Source organism: Lynx canadensis, chromosome X (assembly GCF_007474595.2).
Source record: "Lynx canadensis isolate LIC74 chromosome X, mLynCan4.pri.v2, whole genome shotgun sequence".
NCBI classification, from domain to species: Eukaryota; Metazoa; Chordata; class Mammalia; order Carnivora; family Felidae; genus Lynx; species Lynx canadensis.
Window position 1 is genome coordinate 90,727,225 of NC_044321.2, and position 23,030 is coordinate 90,750,254.

A 23,030-nucleotide genomic window follows, 5' to 3' on the forward strand; every position below is an offset into this window, starting at 1 on the left:
TGAAACAGGCTCCAGGCTCTGAGCTGTCAGCACAGAGCCCGACGCGGGGTTCGAACCCACAGACCACGAGATCATGACCTGAGCCGAAGTCGGACGCTTAACCGACTGAGCCACCCAGGCACCCCTCAAACTCATTTTTGAAATGCTACCGAGACACTTGTTTGGAAAACCCATCTGATGATATACAGGATTCAAACTGTGATGTTCTAGTTTGCCATCTCTGATCAGTTGAGCACAGATTGTTCCAGAAGAGAATATTGGAGTCTAGAAGGAAAGTGACTAAGCCTAAGACCAACCTCTTTAATTGGCTAACAAAGTAAGGGTTGGAGCCTAGACCACTTAAAGCCCTGTCCAAGCATTTTCCACTAGTCCAAAAATGCTTCCTTTCTTTGTTACTATATTTCGAATAATAGTAATCCTTTAAATATAAATAAAAATACTATCAGAAACACATTTAACCTCAGGTTAAGTGTAAATCTATTTCTCGTTGCCTTTGCATTCCTTAAAATTATAACAAAAGTCATATAAACAGGAAAGACAGGCATACTACATTGAGAAACTTAGCGGAAACAAACCTGAGATTCGGAAAATGAGTCATGTGAAAAGAAACACCCTAAAAACTTCATCTGGAAATCAAACACCTTCCAGTTAATTTCAGGAGTTAAAAAAATTTTTTTCTGAACAACACATTTACACAGACATACACTTTGCGTCATAACCCTGGATGTTGGCAAACGTGATTTATAGCGTGGGATACTTACAGGTAAGATTACACATGTGAGTATTGCTGTTTGTGACCTTTCTCATGGACTGTAATGAGGTCACTTTGTAGGCGCTCCAGTTTTTGACGCATGGAGTCACTTTTGGTTAATTAAGATGCAGCCACAAAATAGAGAGTCCTTGAAATGAAGCCTACTCTAAAGATAATTGCCCAGCGTATTTAGACGTGACCAAACAAACACCTTAGTTTCCTGCCTTTTGTCTCAACCTCACAAACATTATAGCCCTCAAACAGATTCAAAGTGAGTGTTGCAGAGGATTTTTGTTTTGTTCCCCCCCCACCCCCCACGTCTTCTCTGCTTTCCTCTTCTCTCCTCTTAGCTATCATAGTCTAATACCCTGACTTCATCGTTCGTTCCTTCTTTAATTTACAAATATTTATTAAGGCCGTCATGAAGCACTAGGGATGCAAAGATTTGCAAAGTATGTTTATATAACTCAGTCTGGCCAGAGAGCGAGACTTTTAAGTCAATAAAAGCAGTAGGGTATTAAGTGCTAAAATAAAAATGTGCCTACAGTCTTAGTGGACACTGAAGAAGAAGTGACTGTCTAATTGGTAGACTCAGGAAGGGCTTCACAGAGGGAGCCACGCTTAGGCTGAATTTAGATTGATGAATAGAGTTTTCCAGTCTAACAAAATGGGAAATGTACTGCACATAGCAGATACATGGCGATTAAAGGCAGTTGTTGAGGCCACAGACTTAACGTCACTTATCTTTTTATGCCCAACACCTAGCTCAGTGTCTGGCATATTATAGGCAGTCAGAAAATGTTTGTTATAAGAGAAATATTGTGTATGGAAAGCTGTAAGTACTGTGGTTTGATTAGAGCATGGGGCTAAAGGGAAGGAGGGGTGAGAATGAGGCGAGAAAGGTAGGTTGGTGATAGATTACTGAGAAACCTGAACTAAGGACTATGACAGGACTCAAAAGAAGAAATGGAGGTTAAAGATATTTTAAAGGTGTAATTGCCACATCATGTTTCCTGAAGGACGATTGTGTCAGAAAGAAGAAATAAGTCAAGAGTGACAGTCACATTCTGGCTCGGGCTCGTGGTCGGATGATCACTTCATTTACCTAGTAGGGGAGGAAAAATGAACTTTGGGTGGAGCTCCGGAAATACATTGTTTCAGAGAAAATAGATTTGGAATAGCATGAACTAGTGAAACTGGCAGTTGGAGAAACGATGCGAAGTGTAGAAAGAGGTAGCTTTTGGGGGGAAGGGGGAGGGGTAGACATTTTCCATTTCTCTTCTCAAATTCCTCCTCTGCCCAGCTCTTGCTCCAGGAAGCTAACTAAGCTTCATGGACTGTATCACTGGATTCTCTTGCTCTCATTTTACCCTTGGAGGTACCAGTGAGAAGAATCAGTAGGAGGTATGAGGGCAAATGGAAAGGTCTGTTTGGGTATTTATTCACCGGACCCTTCCCTGTGAGGCCATGGCTTGGCTCAGTTTTGCTGTCTATACCGTCGTCTTTTTCCTTCTGGCCTAGGAGTTGTAAAAGCTTTCTCCTGTTGCTACCACAGGATACAGTATCATCTCTAGTTGCTTCCCTTTAAAGTTTGCGTGCGTCTTTATCATGAATCTCTTGGTTAAATTCTCCTTAATTCCCTGTTTGACTCTGGCTGTTTTGTTGTTGTTGTTGGAACCCTAAGTTGATACAATTGGCAATGCAGCTGTTATTGTTGTTGTCGTTATAAAGTTGTACAAGGGAAATTGGCAAATGAAGGTCTGTTCGAAAGCCAATATGATATGGGAATGTGGCAACATACCTAAAATCAGAGTCAATAACGTGATTAGAAAACAGTGATCAATGAGCCAAAGGACTGTCTTAGTCCATTTGGGCTGCTATAACAAATACCATGTACTGAGTGACTTCAGAACAGGAAAACATTATTTCTCTTAGTCCTAGACGCTGGGAAGTCCAAGGTCAAGGCACTGGTACAGTAAGTGTCTCGTGAAAGCCCACTTCCTGGTTTATAGACAGGTGTCTTCACGCTGCGTCCTCACGTGGCGGAAAGTGTGAGGGAGCTGTGTAGGACCTTCTTTTATAAGGGCACTAAGACCAATCGTGACAGCTCCACTCTTGTGACCTGATCAACTCCCAAAGACCCTACCTTTAAATACCACTATCACATTAGAGATTAAGTTTTACCACGTGAATTTTGGGGGAGCACAAACAGTCTATAGCAAAGACTTGTAATGAGAAGGGGGTATGATTTCAGATTAGACGAAGGGCTGAAAAGGCACAGTGGCAAGTTATCGAGGAAATAATGCATTTTTTTTAATAGAGGGAGCACCTTGAGAGCACAAGGTGACATTAGATTTCAACTGAGAAATCAATAGGACCTCGTAACCTTAACAGTAAGATATTTTCCATCTCTGCCACTGCAGTAGCCTGCACGTTCTAATCTTGTCCCCACCAGTGTGCGTCTGGAAACATCTCATCTATGAGGAAATGACCAAATTTTGGTCCCAGATACAGCTTTCCACTACAAGGAATGAAGAAACTTGCCGATTCTATGTTCTGAGTACTGAAAAATCAAGTATGGTCCTGCAGGTCTGTGTATTCCAGAAAGCAAGAGAGTGCATGGTGGGGACGCACAGTGTCTGCAAGTTTCACCTTGGTCCACTGCAGGAGGGGGATCTAGAGCCAGGAAAACTCCTGCCCGGGCTGGCAGCGTTGGAGATGGTGGGTGCACATAAACACAGTGGGGGCAGGGCGCCCTGCTGACAAGGTAGGTGGAGAATGTTTGCACTACCCTGATCACCACAGATGTGCCTGCATCTAGCCTGGAAGGGCCGGCCAGGGAGGAAAATACTGCCCGCCACCTCATTTGCTCTTGGAGAAGTCTCTCAAAGATCCCTCCCCCTACGGCATACCCTGCGAAATTAGGAAATCAATTTCCTTCCCGTATACCCCAGGCAGTTTTCAAACTGCTGCTTGTGTGTCAAACTGCTGTTGTATGTCAGTTGGGGCTGTTGGTTGTGCTGTTTCTTTAAGGATGGGGACTCAGTTTCCTATTGCTCTCCGGCTCTCCCAGTGCAGAGACCAGTGATTTCTAAAGTTCCTGGTGTTAAGCTCCATTGACTGTTAAGATCTCTCAAAGCCACGCCCCCTTGGTTTTCAAAACCAAATATTATGGGGATCCGTCTTCCCAGTGTGGGTCTCCCACGCCTGGGGCGCCTGGCATGGGTCTTCTCCTCTCCTCTCTCCATACCTGCTGCAACCCTCCCTTTTGGTACTTAGAATATGCCCTTTTCTGAGTTTACAGAGAACTCTGTTCAAAAGTTGACAGACGTATTGTCTTCTCTGTGGTTATCAATTTTTTTCTTTGTCCAAGATAATTTCAAGGGAGAAAGATGGATTTATTCAGCATGTATAGATCATCCGTGCTCCTCTAATCAAGATCATTTATAAATATTTATTTTTAGACTGGTTTTGCTCATTCATTTCTGCTTCATTCCTGTTTATAATTACACCAAAAATAATAAGATGCCTAGGAATACACCTAACAAACAAGTGAAAGACTTGTACACTGAAAACTGTGAAACACTGATGAAATAAATTGAAGACAACAGAAAGAAATGGAAAGACATTCCATGCACATGGATTGGAAAAAACAAATATTGTTCAAGTGTTTGTACTACTCAAAGAAATCTATATAATGCAATCCCTATCAAAATACCAACATCGCTGGATGCCTGGGTGGCTCAGTCAGTTAAGCATCTGACTTCAGCCCGGGTCATGATCTCACGGTCCATGAGTTCGACCCCACATCGGGCTCTGTGCTGACAGCTCAGAGCCTAGAGCCTGCTTCGGATTCTGTGTCTCCCTCTTTCTCTCTCTCTGCCCCGTCCCCACTCCCTCCCTCCCTCCCTCCCTCCCTCTCTCTCTCTCTTTCTCTCAAAAATAAAAATTAAAGAATATTAAAAATATACCAACATTGCCTTTCACAGAACTAGAACAAGCAATCCTAAAATTTGTATGGAACCACAAAAGATCCTGAAGAGCCAAATCAATTTTTGAAAAAAAAGCAATGCTAGAGGTATCACAATTACAGACTTTGAGTTGTATTACAAAGCTGTAGTAATCAAAACTGTATGGTACAAGTACAAAAATAGACACATAGATCAATGGAACAGAATAGCCATTCCAGAAACAAACCCAAAATTGTATGGTCAATTAATCTTCAACAAAGCAGGAAAGACTATCCAATGAGAAATAGTCTCTTCAACAAATGGTGTTGGAAAAATCCCATAGCCACATGCAAAAGAATGAAACTGGACCATTTTCTTACACCATACACAAAAATTAATTAAAACTGGGCCAAAGACCTACATGTGAGACCTGAAACCATAAAAATCTTAAAAGACAGCATAGGCAGTAATCTCTCTGACATCAGCTGTAGCATCCTTTCTCTAGATATGTCTCTAGAGGCAAGAGAAACAAAAGCAGAAGTAAACTATTGGGACTATATCAAAATAAAAAGCTTCTGCACAGCAAAGGAAACAATCAGCAAAACTAAAAAGGCAACCTACTGAATGGGAGGAAATATTTGCAAATGACATTCCAATAAAGGGTTAGTATTCAACATATATAAAAAACTCCTACAACTGAACACCCAAAAAACAAATAATCCAATTAAAATATGGGAAGAAGACATGAACAGACACTTCTCCAAATAAGACATCCATACGGCCAACAGACACATGAAATTATGCTCCACGTCACTCACCATCAGGGAAATGCAAATCAAAACCAAAATGAGATATCACCGCACATCTGTCAGAATGGCTAAAATCAAAAACACAAGAAACAAGTGTTGGTGACAATGTGGAGAAAAAGGAACCCTTGTGCTATGTTGGTCAGAATGCAAACTGGTAGGTTTACTATAGAAAAAGAAAACGGTATGGAAGTTTCTTAAAAAATTAAAAACAGAAGTACTGGGGTGCCTGGTTGGCTCAGTCAGTTAAGCACCTGCCTCTTGATTTCGGCTCAGGTCATGATCTCAAGGTTCAGTTTGTGGGATTGAGCCCTGCGTTGGGCTCCATGCTCAAAGCGTGGAACCTGCTTGGGACCCCCTGCCTCCCTCTTTCTCTGCCCCTCCCCCACTCATGCGTGCTCTCTCCCTCTCAAAATAAAGAAATATACATTTGAAAAATAAAAATAAAAGTACCATACAATCCACTAATTGCAGTACTGGATATTTACCTAAAATGTACCAAGAAAAACCCCACCCTAATTCAAAGGGGTACATGCACCCCTACGTTTATAGTAGTACTATTTGCAATAACCAAATTATGGATTCAGCCCAAGTTGCCATCTACAGTTGAATGTATAAAGAAGGTGTGGTGTGGATGTATACAACGGAATATTTTTCAGGCGTTAAAAAAAGAATGAAATCTTGCCATTTGCAATGACATGAGTAGAACTAGGCTGTATAATGCTAAGTAAAATAAGTCAGAGAGAAAGACAAATACCATATGATTTTATTCTTGTAATTTAAGAAACACAAAAAATGCACGAAGGGGAAAAAGAAAAGGAGACACAAACCAAGAAGCGGGCACTAAGCTACGGAGAACAACCTGATGGTTACAGGGGTGGTGGAGAAGGTGGGGGGGATGAGTGAAACAGGTGATGGCGATTAAGGAGTGCACTTGTGGTGATGAGCACCCGGTAATGTATGTAATTGTTGAATCACTACATTGTACACCTGAAACTACCGTGACACTATGTGTCCTCGTGCTGAAATTAAATTAGAAACATAAAAAATAAAACAGCACTGGGTCTGCAATTTGATCTTGGGTGACCGGGAAAAATGCTTGGTTTGTTTTCTGTCTTTAGACCAGTTGTCTAGCCATGGCTACAGAGCTCCCTTGTCCAAACACCATCACTGAGAAAAAGTAGGCTGCTGGGTCTTTCTTGCGTCTTCACTTTGAAAGATCGTCTCAAAGAAGAAGAGCTGTCTTTTGCCTTTCTTGCTGCTAGAGTTTTAGCACTCAGTCGTGGCTCAGTCGCATACTCTGGACATCCCACTGCCTTGCCCTGATGCTTTGCACACAGTGGGTGCAAACATGTTTGGGGGTGTGGTGGTGATCAGAGGAGGGGGCAGGATAGAATTTATTTTTATTGACTTAATGACTGAAGAGAAGTCAGTTGTTTTTGCCAGTACTTAAGATGGCCATGTCTTCGGGGGCAGGGGACCTGAATCCCAATTCTGCTACTTAGAACCTTTATCAATTTGGGTGAGTCGCTTACCTTTCCTGGGCCTCGGTGTTCCTACCTATCAAATGGGACTAGAATTACTTGTCTTGCATACCCTATCAAATGATGCATGAAATAGTGCAAATGAAAACAGTTTGGGAATGTTTGTCATGTTTTTTTTTCCCCTTCAATTTGCTCACTCCTAGCATGCTGACCATCCATTTGCTCTAGCAACTAATGACACCTATTGTTGGTCAGGGATAATTTTGCCTTGGCGTTCCTCTCAAAATTCTAGGGAATGTCATCTGGTCCTACAGATTTAGTGACATCCTCAATGCAGCCAGACATAGGCAAATTTCTGAGAGAGCCAAGGAGATGTTAGAGAAATACTCTGACCAACTAGGAATAAATCCAGTAGCTTGAAGCAGAGATTTTTAAGCATACGGGAGTTGAAATACACTGGTATTGTATACGTGATTTTTATAGTCTCAAGTCTCCCACATGTATAAGCCTGTGACTATCTTTTAAAAATTTTTTAATGTTTATTTATTTTCTAGAGAGAGAGAGAGACAGAGACAGAGCAAGCAGGGGAGGGGCAGAGAGGGAGACACAGAATCCAAAGCAGGCTCCAGTCTCTGAGCTGTCCGCACAGAACCCAATGCAGGGCTTGAACTCACAAACCACGAGATCATGACCTGAAACGAAATCGGACGCTCAACGAACTGAGCCACCCAGGCGCCTCTAACTATTTTTTAAGACCAAAGTGACTCAAAATATCTTGGGTTTGAACAATTATGTTGAATCTTCAGGACCTTCCCTTGAAACCACTTTAGGTCTCTAGAACATTTAGGAATGTTTCTGATGTTCCATTTAAGGAACAAAATTGAGGGGGCAGGGGACAGAGATCCGCATGTCTGAGGATGGAACGTGGCTCAGATTCCTGGACAACTCTCTGCGTGAGCCAGCAGCACGCTGCACCCCTCCCCCCTCCATCCTGTTCCTTCTGGGAAGTCTGAAGGTGTCATGCCCTCACCTGTTGGGGGCATATTTCTGTTTTTCCTCCTTTTCCTGTGTCCCGGTCACTGCTGATGGTGGTGACACTGACCTTGGGGCTGGTGAGGTCAGCAGGAACAATCATTGGTGCTGCAGGCTCTCTCACCCCACCCGCATGTGACAGAGGAGGTGTAGGCTGGGAGGTGTGTTCTCCTTGTTGCCCTTGGACCTCGGGAGGGAGCTGAAGGCCTGAAAGGAAGAGACCTCCCAGATGGAGATGCTTCTCACAAGGGACTGGTCCTGTTTACGCTTCTGGGAGGGAGACGGTGCTGGCTGGCTGTTGCGGAACATCACGTAGGTCATGTCCATCTTGGAGGACTGGGTGCTAGAAGGCTCACGTGGCTGATCAGCAGCACCGACTGCCGGGTAATGTGGCTGAGCTTGCATGTTCTCCCAGTGGGTCAACTTCTGGGTGCCTGCCACGGTCTCAGGAGTCACAGTCATGTGCTGCACTGACCTGTGCTTGGCCACTCCAGTCACATGCCGCCACGCCAGGGAAAGCAAGATTTTCCAAGTCCGAATCGACCAGGCCTGGTGGGCAACTAGGCCCAGTCTGATCTGAAGACACTGTAGACACACGAAATTGCCAGCATGTGTAGAAGAAGATGGCTGCCATCCTGCGTCTGGGCAGACACATGATGAGAGCTTGATAGAAAGAGTCAGGATGGGCATAGATCTGGGCTGTTCCTGTCCGCGGGGGCATGCTCTGCTGGGCCGCTGAGGGCTGGTAAAGGGCAGATTGGTAACTTAGGAGACTTCGGCTAAATAAATACTGGCGCTGGTAGATGGTTGTTGAAGGTCATGGTGACGTTGGTCGGTGTGCTGGGGCCACCTGCCTGATCAAGATGGTTTTGCCTGGGTTTGCAGTGTCCTCCGTATTCACCCAGTGCTTGCAGACCTCCACGATCTGGAAACAGTTGATTTGTGTATAGTGGGAAAAATCAAGTAAGTGTCTCAGGGTTTCAACTGGAGTGATGCTCAGCATCTATGGTCAGCGTCTTCTTTAATAGGTCAATGAACTCCCGCCAGTCTGCCTTTTCCACAAACATGCCACTGCCTTCTGAATCTATTGTCGTGTTCACTTGGGCCACAGCATCTAAATAGTGGAAAATGCACTTCCTTGCTTCTTTCTACTTAACCGCCATTTCTGCTTCATGGTCCTCTGGTGTCTTCAGCCTCGGCAAAGTATAGGAAAACTCTATGTCCCAGTTGAAAAGCCCAGTTGTCTTTGTCCCTGCACTTCATAAATGTTTATCTGGCAAACCTTGTTTTTGTGAAATACACCAAATCCGATTACGTTCGGAAGCTCCTGGGTAGGGTGGCCAGCCCAGGAACAATTCGGTAATGACACAGCCCAGCAACCACATATCAGTTGCCTCTCAAAATGGTAAACCAGGGATGATCTCAGGGGCCCCGTAACATCCGGGCTGCAAGTAGGTAGAACACATAGCTCTGGACACGTGACTGGCCGAACCAAAGTCAATGACCTTTACTCTGTAGGGTTATCGAGATGGGATCACCCAGCGTGGTGTTTTCTCGTTTGGGGTCAGCATGGATAAGAATTAAGCTTTGGAGTTTCATCAGGGCTGTGGCTACCTGCTGGAGGCCTGTACAAATGTATGTGAGTGGCAACGGGCTAAACTTACTCTGCTTCAAAAGGTCATGGAGGTCCTGCTCCAACATCTCAAAAAACCAAGCACGTGTGATCCTTGTGCTGGAAGCACTCATAGACGCAGACACAGTTGTAGTCCTCAGCTCTCCCGATCTCAAGGCGGCCAGGATCCTCTCCTCAGTCTGACCTTGCCAAGCACATGGAGGGGTGATTCTCCAGGATTTTGATGGCCACACTTTCAGTGGGGCCCCATTTCTGGCACTGGACAGCTTACTAAACATCCCTTGGCCCAAGAAATCTAAAAGTTCCTGAGCGTTGGTCATAGAGCACAGTACTTCATGCTAGGCTAGGTGAGGATCACCTTCACGGTTGGAGCCACTGTTTTTGGAGGGGGTAGTCATTGTGGTGGCAGTGGCTACCAGGGCCCCACTTGCATTATTCTGAATCATGGATGGATGCTCTTTGATGATCTGCACGCTCCTTCTGTTTCTATCTCCTCACTCTTATGCTTGAGTCCACAATTTTGTTAGGTATGAGGAAGGCTCACGGTGCTTCAACACATTAAGTTATGTTGAGACAGTTAGGGATCATGGGAGCAAGCCCTAAGCAGAAAACACTATGCACCTGGGGCACTTTCTATTGGCTGTTACTGTTAAACTGCTTCTCTTAGAGCACAACACTAGGATGCAGCCCCATATAGAAGCCAGACTTCAGACAGGACCCTGGCTCCATGACGCGTCAACGAGCTACCTGAATTGCCTGCCAATATCAACCCATCAGGATGAGGGGACTTTCTCTCTACACAAGCAGGGCATCCCCTCTGTTCAGGGAGGCTAGCCTGATTATTTATTCTCTGTTGACGCTGTGTCTTGCTTCAGCTCGAGCCCTTGAATTTTGGGGTCTGGCCTCATTTCTATTGTTGTCTGGCTGAGAAACCAACGCCTGCGAAAAGGTGATCCACCAAGAACTTGTCCAGTGAAATAAGTACTATATTCTGATGTTACAGCTCTGTGCCCGGTGCTTCTGGGGAGGATGGTTTCACTCATTTTCTTCACACTACAAAAAGCACTTGATTTAAGGGTGTGAGGGGAGAACATGTGCACATGCAAGGCTATACCTTCACCAGCGGGGCGGGTATCTTGAGATGGACCGCCACAGAAAAGGAAACAGAGTATGCAAGCTGGGCCCACCCGCCTCAGCCTCGGAATCTGCGACCTTGACCCCGTGTCTCCATGCTTGGCCAGTTTTGGGGGACTGGGCTCCACCGCCACCAAGGTGGGGTCCTGAGCAGAGTTCTGGGGCAGGCGGGCAAGTGGGCACAGTGGTTCCTCCATGGGTGCGCGGTGGGGCAAGAGCCCAGGTGGGTAGTGCACAGCCAGTGCCCAGACAGCGCTTCGCCGGATCTCAGCTCCTGTGGTTACCAATTTTCTATAGATGTCTTCATGTATCTCTGTGTACATTTAATGTCACTCTTGGCTTCTCCCCCTAATCTTTTTTTTTTTTAATTCATTTTAAAACAGCCTCATGGTTATATAAATTAAAATTATTTTCTTAAAATTTTTTTAATGTATATTTTTGAAAGAGAGACAGAGTGCCGGCAGGCGAGGGGCAGAGTGAGGGAGACAGAGAATCCAAAGCAGGTGATCGCAGGGCTCGAACTCTCGAGCTCACAAACGGTGAGATCATGACCTAAGCCAAAGTCAGACGCTTAACCGACTGAGCCACCCAGGCACCCCCGTAAGTTAAAATTATTTTAAAAGTACTTACATGACTGGATTTGCACCTCACTCCAACTGAAATGATTTTTAAAAATCAATAAAATGCATGAAACCACGGTAGTCAAGGTATTGAGGTTCAGGGAGTGGAAGATAGTTACAATGAGGGATAGGAAATGAGCACCATTAAACTTATCATTGCCCCAGCTTAGTTTCTAGAGGGAATTTTGAGGACACAGCACAAAGGAAAGAGGAATTCAGCTAAGATGAAACTGAGAGCCAGGGTGTGAGGCATTTACATTCTCAGGACAGATTCCTGGAGAAGAGAGAGAATTCCAGAGATCCGCATAAAGTCTTTCTCGGGTAGAATACTGATAATCACAGGTATATGAGGAAACTACCTGAGGCTATGGAAGAAGTAACAGAAAAAAAAAATTAGAAGCAACGATCTCTGGGGAACACACAGAGCTAGAAATAGGTCCTGTCCCACAAACCAGAGCCAGAAACTTCATAATTCACAAAGCCTTGGGTAGAGAGAGTATTCAGATAGGTTTTGACTCTGCTGTGGGACAAATTCTCCATAGATGCTGCACTTCCTCTGCTTTTGAAACCTTAAAAACAAGATTCAAAAGGATCAAAATGACACCATCTGCATCTAAGAATAAAGCTCAAGAATATCCATAGCGGTAAAAACCATACAGCATCCAACAAGATAAAATGAACAATGTCTGGCATTGGATAAAAAATTATAAAACATACAAAAAAAACAAGAAAATATGGCCCAAACTGAGGAGGGAAATAAAAGTCCAGGGTGAAGAGACTTTACATTTTGTTTTATTATGACCAGAGAATGCTGGTTTTCATTTCTCTTCTGTATGAAATTTATTGGGATTTACTTTGTGACTTAATATCCGGCCAATTTTGAAGATGTACTATGGAAATCTGAGGAGAATATTTACTATGAAGGTACTATTAGGGTATAAATTTCTACATACAGTTACTAGGTTGCTTTAAGCCCTTTACATTCTTAGCTGTTAGTTTGAACTTAACCTCTCTTTGAGTTTCATGTTGAAGAATCCTAGTACTGGTACCAGAATTTAAAGGAGATCTAAGTTTATGAATCACTGGGAGAAAGAATTTCAATGGCAAAGTTAATACTCCCTTAGGACTCTGTTTTACCATGTAGCTCTTGTCTTCCCAGGAATTTCTGCTTTATGAAGGAGTTTCCTATATTATCTGACACACATACATTTTTGTTATGATTTTCATTGTGAATTGTGGCCTTTAGCATTAAAAAGTGCCTTTTCTAATTTAATGTATTTTGGGCTGCATTCATTTTTTGTAATATCAGAATTGTAACACCTGCTTATTTCCTGCATTTCCTCTGTATACATTTGCCCATCATTTTGCTTTTCTAAGTTATTTTGATTTAGGTGTGTCTTTTAATTAGCCGAGTATCAGTTTTGCTTTATGAGCCAATCTCAAATTCTTTTTTTACTATCAGTTACGTCCATTTACCCTTATATAAATACAATTATTTTAGTATCAGTTATTTCCTACCATTTATGTTGTGTTTATATGTGTTGTTTTGTGTATTGTAGATCTCTATGTGGTCTATTTTCCTTGCTTTTTTTTTTTTTTTGCTATTTAGTAGTATATATACTATTTATATATGTATTTTTTTCTCTTTTGTTTAATCTAACGCCCTCCATAAAATAAAGGGTTTTTAAATTTGGCTTCTGCCATTTTAAAATCATCTTTATTTTTTTTAGTGTTTATTTGTTTATTTTATTTAAAAAAAATTTTTTTAATGTTTTATTTATTTTTGAGACAGAGAGAGACAGAGCATGAACAGGGGAGGGGCAGAGAGAGAGGGAGACACAGAATCCGAAGCAGGCTCCAGGCTCTGAGCCGTCAGCACAGAGCCCGACGCGGGGCTTGAACTCACAAACCGTGAGATCATGACCTGAGCCAAAGTTGGACGCTCAACGGACTGAGCCACCCAGGCGCCCCTATTTGTTTATTTTTGAGAGAGAGAGCTAGAGAGTGAGCAGGGGAGGGGCAGGGGCAGAGAAAGAGCGAGACAGAGTCCCAAGCAGGCTCTGTGCTGTCAGCAGAGAGCCCAGCACAGGGCTCAAACTCACTAACTGCAAGATCATGAGCTGAGCTGAAACCAAGAGTCATACGCTTAACCGACTAAGGCACCCAGGCGCCACTAAAATCATCTTTAAATAAGACCCTGTGATGCCCATGTATTGCTTATGTAACAATCTGTGAGACTTATCTATTTTCATTTCTTTCTCCCTTCTCTTCCCATTTTTAGCTTATCTCTACCTGTCAGAACACGGAACACCTACATGCTAATCTTTCATACTTCTTTCTACTTTTTAGTCTTCGTTGTATAATTGAAAATATTCAATCGTTACCATTCAATCGTTACCAAAAAAACCATTGGTGTTTTTGCGTATCATGATTGGATAAAGCTAGTCTTCTACTCCATTTATCTGCAAAGATGCATGACTGCAGTATTATCTGAGTACTTCAATGTTGAAACTTTTCCTCTTGCGTTTAAAATTGAGTGACAATTTGGTTAGACATGAAATCTTGGGCAAAATATATATTTCGTTGAGAATTTTTTGTTCAGTTTGTTTTAAATATGGCTCTACTATTGACTTGGTTTGCACCTGGTTGTTGAGAAGGCTAATGCCAAGTTGGTTTTCTTTCTTTTCTAAGTGATGAGGTTCCCTCGTTCCTAGAAGACCTGAGAATATGTAGTCTTTATACTGAAGTCTAGTAGTTTTATTAGGATATCTCAGTGTGGGCAGCTCGGGTATCGCAATAAATCCTTTGTTTTGGAGAGAGAGGGAGTGAGAGCCCATGAGCTCAAGAGACAGTGGGGGGGAAAATGCGAGCTGGTGGCCTGTGGCCGGTTTCGGAGACGGTGAGGGGAAAAGGGTGCTGGCAGTGTGGACGCTCGTGACCGAGAAGCTGAGGAGCCCGGATCCCAGAGGGGCTTCCCAGCACCTCCAGGCGCAGCGGGAGAGCAGCGAGCTCGGTGGCTCAGCAGAGAAGTTTATTTTGAGAGCGAGAGGGAGAGAGAGAATCCTAAGCAGGCTCTGCACCGTCAGCGTGGAGCTCTCGTTGGGGCTCAAACCCACGAACCCTGAGACTGTGACCCGAGCTGAAAGCAAGAGTGGGATGTCCAGACTGAGCCTCCCAGGTGCCCCCAAGGCGCAGGAAGATGGCGGCGTAGGAGGACGCTGGGCTCACCGCGCGTCCTGCTGATCACTTAGATTCCACCTACACCTGCCTAAATAACCCAGAAAACCGCCAGAGGATTAGCAGAACGGAGTCACGGACCCAAGTGCAGACGAGAGGCCCACGGAAGAGGGTAGGAAGGGCGGCGAGGCGGTGCGCGCTCCACGGACTGGCGGGAGGGAGCCGGGGCGGAGGGGCGGCTCGCCAGCCAAGCAGAGCCCCCGAGTCCGGCTTGCAAAAGCGGAGGGGCCTGACGGACTGTGTTCCGACAGCAAGCGCGACTTAGCGTCTGGGAGGTCATAAGTTAACAGCTCTGCTCAGAGAATGGGAGGGCTGGAGGACAAAGGGAGGGTGAGCTGCGGAGCCCCCGGACAACAGAGCTCAGTTTGGCGGGGAACAAAGGCGCTCGCCAGCGCCATCTCCCCCGCCCATCCCCCAGCCAAAATCCCAAAGGGAACCGGTTCCGGCCAGGGAAATTGCTCGCTCCGCGCAAACACCCAACTCTGTGCTTCTGCGGAGCCAAACCTCCGGCAGCGGATCTGACTCCCTCCGGCTGCCACAGGGCCCCTCCTGAAGTGGATCACCTAAGGAGAAGCGAGCTAAGCCTGCCCCCCCTCCCGCCGTGCACCTTGCCTTCCCACCCCAGCTAATACGCCAGATCCCCAGCATCACGAGCCTGGCAGTGTGCAAGTAGCCCAGACGGGCCACGCCACCCCACAGTGAATCCCACCCCTAGGAGAGGGGAAGAGAAGGCACACACCAGTCTGACTGTGGCCCCAGCGGTGGGCTGGGGGCAGACATCAGGACTGACTGCGGCCCCGCCCACCAACTCCAGTTATACACCACAGCACAGGGGAAGTGCCCTGCAGGTCCTCACCACACCAGGGACTATCCAAAATGACCAAGCGGAAGAATTCCCCTCAGAAGAATCTCCAGGAAATAACAACAGCTAATGAGCTGATCAAAAAGGATTTAAATAATATAACAGAAAGTGAATTTAGAATAATAGTCATAAAATTAATCGCTGGGCTGGAAAACAGTATACAGGACAGCAGAGAATCTCTTGCTACAGAGATCAAGGGACTAAGGAACAGTCACGAGGAGCTGAAAAACGCTTTAAAGGAAATGCAAAACAAAATGCAAACCACCACAGCTCGGATGGAAGAGGCAGAGGAGAGAATAGGTGAACTAGAAGATAAAGTTATGGAAAAAGAGGAAGCTGAGAAAAAGAGAGATAAAAAAATCCAGGAGTATGAGGGGAAAATTAGAGAACTAAGTGATACACTAAAAAGAAATAATATACGCATAACTGGTATCCCAGAGGAGGAAGAGAGAGGGAAAGGTGCTGAAGGGGTACTTGAAGAAATAATAGCTGAGAACTTCCCTGAACTGGGGAAGGAAAAAGGCATTGAAATCCAAGAGGCACAGAGAACTCCCTTCAGACGTAACTTGAATCGATCTTCTGCACGACATATCATAGTGAAACTGGCAAAATACAAGGATAAAGAGAAAATCCTGAAAGCAGCAAGGGGTAAACGTGCCCTCACATATAAAGGGAGACCTATAAGACTTGTGACTGATCTCTCTTTTGAAACTTGGCAGGCCAGAAAGAATTGGCACGAGATTTTCAGGGTGCTAGACAGCAAAAATATGCAGCCGAGAATCCTTTATCCAGCAAGTCTGTCATTTAGAATAGAAGGAGAGATAAAGGTCTTCCCAAACAAACAAAAACTGAAGGAATTTGTCACCACTAAACCAGCCCTACAAGAGATCCTAAGGGGGACCCTGTGAGACAAAGTACCAGAGACATCACTACAGGCATAAAACATACAGACATCACAATGACTCTAAACCCGTATCTTTCTATAATAACACTGAATGTAAATGGATTAAATGCGCCAACCAAAAGACATAGGGTATCAGAATGGATAAAAAAACAAGACCCATCTATTTGCTGTCTACAAGAGACTCATTTTAGACCTGAAGACACTTTCAGATTGAAAGTGAGGGGATGGAGAACTATTTATCATGCTACTGGAAGCCAAAAGAAAGCTGGAGTAGCCATACTTATATCAGACAAACTAGACTTTAAATTAAAGGCTGTAACAAGAGATGAAGAAGGACATTATATAATAGTTACAGGGTCTATCCATCAGGAAGAGCTAACAATTATAAATGTCTATGCGCCGAATACCGGAGCCCCCAAGTATATAAAACAATTACTCGTAAACAGAAGCAACCTTATTGATAAGAATGTGGTAATTGCAGGGGACTTTAACACCCCACTTACAGAAATGGATAGATCATCTAGACACACAGTCAATAAAGAAACAAGGGCCCTGAATGAGACATTGGATCAGATGGACTTGACAGATGTATTTAGAACTCTGCATCCCAAAGCAACAGAATATACTTTCTTCTCGAGTGCACATGGAACATTCTCCAAGATAGATCATATACTGGGTCACAAAACAGCCCTTCATAAGTTTACAAGAATTGAAATTATACCATGCATACTTTCAGACCACAATGCTATGAAGCTTGAAATCAACCACAGGAAAAAGTCTGGAAAACCTCCAAAAGCGTGGAGGTTAAAGAACACCCTACTAACGAATGAGTGGGTCAACCAGGCAATTAGAGAAGAAATCAAAAAATATATGGAAACAAACGAAAATGAAAATACAACAATCCAAACGCTTTGGGACGCAGCGAAGGCAGTCCTGAGAGGAAAATACATTGCAATCCAGGCCTATCTCAAGAAACAAGAAAAATCCCAAATACAAAATCTAACAGCACACCTAAAGGAACTAGAAGCAGAACAGCAAAGGCAGCCTAAACCCAGCAGAAGAAGAGAAATAATAAAGATCAGAGCAGAAATAAACAATATAGAATCTAAAAAAACTGTAGAGCAGATCAACGAAACCAAGAGTTGGTTTTTTGAAAAAATAAACAAAATTGACAAACCTCTAGCCAGGCTTCTCAAAAAGAAAAGGGAGATGACCCAAATAGATAAAATCATGAATGAAAATGGAATTATTACAACCAATCCCTCAGAGATACAAACAATTATCAGGGAATACTATGAAAAATTATATGCCAACAAATTGGACAACCTGGAAGAAATGGACACATTCCTGAACACCCACACTCTTCCAAACTCAATTAGGAGGAAATAGAAAGCTGAACAGACCCATAACCAGCGAAGAAATTGAATCGGTTATCAAAAATCTCCCAACAAATAAGAGTCCAGGACCAGATGGCTTCCCAGGGGAGTTCTACCAGACGTTTAAAGCAGAGATAATACCTATCCTTCTCAAGCTATTCCAAGAAATAGAAAGGGAAGGAAAACTTCCAGACTCATTCTATGAAGCCAGTATTACTTTGATTCCTAAACCAGACAGAGACCCAGTCAAAAAAGAGAACTACAGGCCAATATCCCTGATGAATATGGATGCAAAAATTCTCAATAAGATACTAGCAAATCGAATTCAACAGCATATAAAAAGAATGATTCACCATGATCAAGTGGGATTCATTCCTGGGATGCAGGGCTGGTTCAACATTCGCAAATCAATCAACGTGATACATCACATTAACAAAAAAAAAAGAGAAGAACCATATGATCCTGTCAATCGATGCAGAAAAGGCCTTTGACAAAATCCAGCACCCTTTCTTAATAAAAACCCTTGAGAAAGTCGGGATAGAAGGAACATACTTAAAGATCATAAAAGCCATTTATGAAAAGCCCACAGCTAACATCATCCTCAACGGGGAAAAACTGAGAGCTTTTTCCCTGAGATCAGGAACACGACAGGGATGCCCACTCTCACCGCTGTTGTTTAACATAGTGCTGGAAGTTCTAGCATCAGCAATCAGACAACAAAAGGAAATCAAAGGCATCAAAATTGGCAAAGATGAAGTCAAGCTTTCGCTTTTTGCAGATGACATGATATTATACATGGAAAATCCGATAGACTCCACCAAAAGTCTGCTAGAACTGATACATGAATTCAGCAAAGTTGCAGGATACAAAATCAATGTCCAGAAATCAGTTGCATTCTTATACACTAACAATGAAGCAACAGAAAGACAAATAAAGAAACTGATCCCATTCACAATTGCACCAAGAAGCATAAATACCTAGGAATAAATCTAACCAAAGATGTAAAGGATCTGTATGCTGAAAACTATAGAAAGCTTATGAAGGTAATTGAAGAAGACTTAAAGAAATGGAAAGACATTCCCTGCTCATGGATTGGAAAAATAAATATTGTCAAAATGTCAATACTACCCAAAGCTATCTACACATTCAATGCAATCCCAATCAAAATTGCACCAGCATTCTTCTCGAAATTAGAACAAGCAATCCTAAAATTCATATGGAACCTCAAAAGGCCCCGAATAGCCAAAGGAATTTTGAAGAAGAAGACCAAAGCAGGAGGCATCACAATCCCAGACTTTAGCCTCTACTACAAAGCTGTCATCATCAAGACAGCATGGTATTGGCACAAAAACAGACACACAGACCAGTGGAATAGAATAGAAACCCCAGAACTAGACCCACAAACGTATGGCCAACTCATCTTTGACAAAGCAGGAAAGAACATCCAATGGAAAAAAGACAGCCTCTTTAACAAATGGTGCTGGGAGAACTGGACAGCAACATGCAGAAGGTTGAAACTAGACCACTTTCTCACACCATTTACAAAAATAAACTCAAATGGATAAAGGACCTAAATGTGAGACAGGAAACCATCAAAACCTTAGAGGAGAAAGCAGGAAAAGATCTCTCTGACCTCAGCCGTAGCAATCTCTTATTCGACACATCCCCAAAGGCAAGGGAATTAAAAGCAAAAGTGAATTACTGGGACCTTATGAAGATAAAAAGCTTCTGCACAGCAAAGGAAACAACCAACAAAACTAAAAGGCAACCAACGGAATGGGAAAAGATATTTGCAAATGACATATCGGACAAAGGGCTAGTATCTAAAATCTATAAAGAGCTCACCAAACTCCACACCCGAAAAACAAATAACCCAGTGAAGAAATGGGCAGAAAACATGAATAGACACTTCTCTAAAGAAGACATCCAGATGGCCAACAGGCACATGAAAAGATGTTCAGCGTCGCTCCTTATCAGGGAAATACAAATCAAAACCACACTCAGGTATCACCTCACGCCAGTCAGAGTGGCCAAAATGAACCAATCAGGAGACTATAGATGCTGGAGAGGATGTGGAGAAACGGGAACCCTCTTGCACTGTTGGTGGGAATGCAAATTGGTGCAGCCACTCTGGAAAGCAGTGTGGAGGTTCCTCAGAAAATTAAAAATAGACCTACCCTAGGACCCAGCAATAGCACTGCTAGGAATTTATCCAAGGGATACAGGAGTACTGATGCATAGGGGCACTTGTACCCCAATGTTCATAGCAGCACTCTCAACAATAGCCAAATTATGGAAAGAGCCTAAATGTCCATCAACTGATGAATGGATAAAGAAATTGTGGTATATATACACAATGGAGTACTATGTGGCAATGAGAAAAAATGAAATATGGCCCTTTGTAGCAACGTGGATGGAACTGGAGAGTGTAATGCTAAGTGAAATAAGCCATACAGAGAAAGACAGATACCATATGGTTTCACTCTTATGTGGATCCTGAGAAACTTAACAGGAACCCATGGGGGAGGGGAAGGAAAAAAAAAAAAAAGAGGTTAGAGTGGGAGAAAGCCAAAGCATAAGAGACTGTTAAAAACTGAGAACAAACTGAGGGTTGATGGGGGGTGGGAGGGAGGGGAGGGTGGATGAATGGTATTGAGGAGGGCACCTTTTGGGATGAGCACTGGGTGTTGTATGGAAACCAATTTGTCAATAAATTTCATAAAAAAAAAAAAAAAAAAAGAGACAGTGGGGGAGGGGCAGAGGGAATCTTAAGCAGGCTCCGAGCCCAGCCTGGGGCTCTGGAGCCCAAGGTGAGGCTGAATCTCACAACCTTGAGATCATGATCGGAGCTGAAATCAAGTGTATTAGGGCTCTTAACGGATTGAGCCCCCCAGGTGCCCCTCACAGTGCATTTTGTAAGTATTTAGATTCATATCTTCTTTTATCCATGCAAAAGTTTTCTTTGATTGTATTTTATGAATACAATTGAATGATGAATATTATTTATGTTTCCTTGTTTTTGTTTTCTTCTTTAAGGACCAACGTATATTGTCTTTTCTTATTTGCTCTATCAAGTCACTAATATAATTTTTATCTCTTCGTTACTATGTTTTCATCTTCTTGAGTGCTTTTTTCACCCATCTTGATGGGGGCATAATCTACATAAAACAAATTATAAAATAAATTATAATATTTTTAGGGATACAGTTGTATACAATCATATACCAATGACTAGAATCAAAATATAGAATATTGCCATCATGCCATAAAGTTACATCATTCCTATTTGTATTAAATCTCATCCCCAAAGCCACAGTCCCAGGTAACAGCTAATATACTAATATGCTTTCTGGTATTATATTTTTGCCTTATATAGAATTCCATGAAAATGGATATGTATGTTTTTTCCTGCGAATGTTTTTGAGATTCATTTCATATTGTTCCATGTATTGGTAGTTTATTCCTTTCTACTGTTGAGTAGATGTCAATAGTACAGATTTATCCTATTTAAAAAAAAATCTATTCACCAGTTGATGGACAAGGAGATTATTTCAAATGTTTGAGGTATTATGAATAATGCAGCCTTGGATAATGGAGTCTTAATTTACATTTAAGCCTTTTGTAGATTTATGTGTTTATTTCTCTTGGGTAAATACCTGGGAATGGACTTCTGAATTATATAGTAAATGTACATTTAACTTCATAAAGAAATACCAAACTTCTTTCCAGTGAGATTTTACCATTTTGCCATTCCACTACTAGTTCCTGCACATCTTTGTCAATGCCAAGTTCTGTCTGTCTTTTAAATTTTAGCCATTCTAGCGAGTGTGTCATGTTTTTAATATTATACTGTTAATTTATACCTCCTGGATGCCTACTGATGGTGTCTGTATGTATCCATTAGCCATTCATATATCTTCTTGGCTGAAGTGTCGATTAATAAACTTTGCCAATTTTTAATTGGTTTATTTCTCTTCAAAACAAAGTATAAAAGAGACAAACAAACAAAAAATGGACACTTAAGTACAGAACAAGCTGGTGGTTGCCAGAATGGATGTAGGTGGAGACATGGATGAAATAGAGAAAGGGGGTCAAGAGTATATTTATCTTGATGAGCACTGAATTGTTGATTCATTCAATTGTACACCTGGAAATAATAATGTATGTTAATTATACTTCAATAAGAAAATATTTATATATTCTATTTAAAAACCTTTGTCAGAGATATGTTTATAAATATTTTCTCCATATCTGTGGCTTGACTTTTTATTTTCTTCATTGTGTCTTTCAAAGACACAAAAAAGTTTAAGTTTGTTAAGGTATGTTGGCCTTGTATCCTGTGATCTTGCTCAATTAAATTATGAGTTCTACTGTAATGTAATTTAAGATTTTCAACTCACATCATTTCATGTATATTCCCCAAGGATTTCTATGTGAACAGTCATGTCTCTTATGAACACAGACAATTTTATTCTTCCTTGCCAATGTCTTTTATTTCTTTTCTTTATTCCAGTTACTGGGACCCTTAATATAATATTGAATAGCCTTGCTGAGAGCAGATATCTCTACCTTCTTCACCATCTTAAGGTAAAAGCAGCTGGTTTTTTATCATTGAGTGTGATAGCTGTTGGTAATTTTTATATCCCCTTTAATAATTTAAGACTGTTTCTAGTTCTATTTTTTCTAAGAGTTTTTTCTTTAGTGGCTGTGGGATTTTTTATAGTGCTTTACTTTCATTTACTAAAATTATCATGTTTTCTTGTCTTTTATTAATATGGTGATTTGAGTTGACTGATTTTTTGAAGTCTATTGTCAAGCCTGTTGGGATTCTTGGATTTGTTTCATAATATTTTCTGAAAAATTTTTGTATCTATGTTCATTGGAATAGTGATCTGCTGTTTTCTTTTTTTGTATGTGTAGTTTTAGTGGTTATAAAGTAATGATCTCTTTTTAAAAATTTTTTTAATGTTGATTTTTGAGAGAGAGAGAGACAGCATGAGTGGGGAGGGGCAGAGAGAGGGAGACACAGAATCTGAAACAGGCTCCAGGCTCTGAGCTGTCAGCACAGATCCCAACGCAGGGCTCAAACTCATGAACCACGAGATCATGACCTGAGCTAAAGTGGGACGCTTAACTGACTGAGCCACTCAGGTGCCCCAGTAATAATCTCCTTTTTAAAAAATGTTTACTTTTCCATTTTTAGAGAGCGAGAGAGTGAGTAAAAGTAGGGGAGGTGCAGAG

General features: G+C 42.4%; 1 pseudogene; it reads right to left on the minus strand.

Moving 5' to 3' along the window:
* Window positions 1–7,279: 7,279 nt before the first annotated feature.
* On the minus strand, window positions 7,280–11,113 carry LOC115506858 (annotated as a pseudogene).
* Window positions 11,114–23,030: the final 11,917 nt, after the last annotated feature.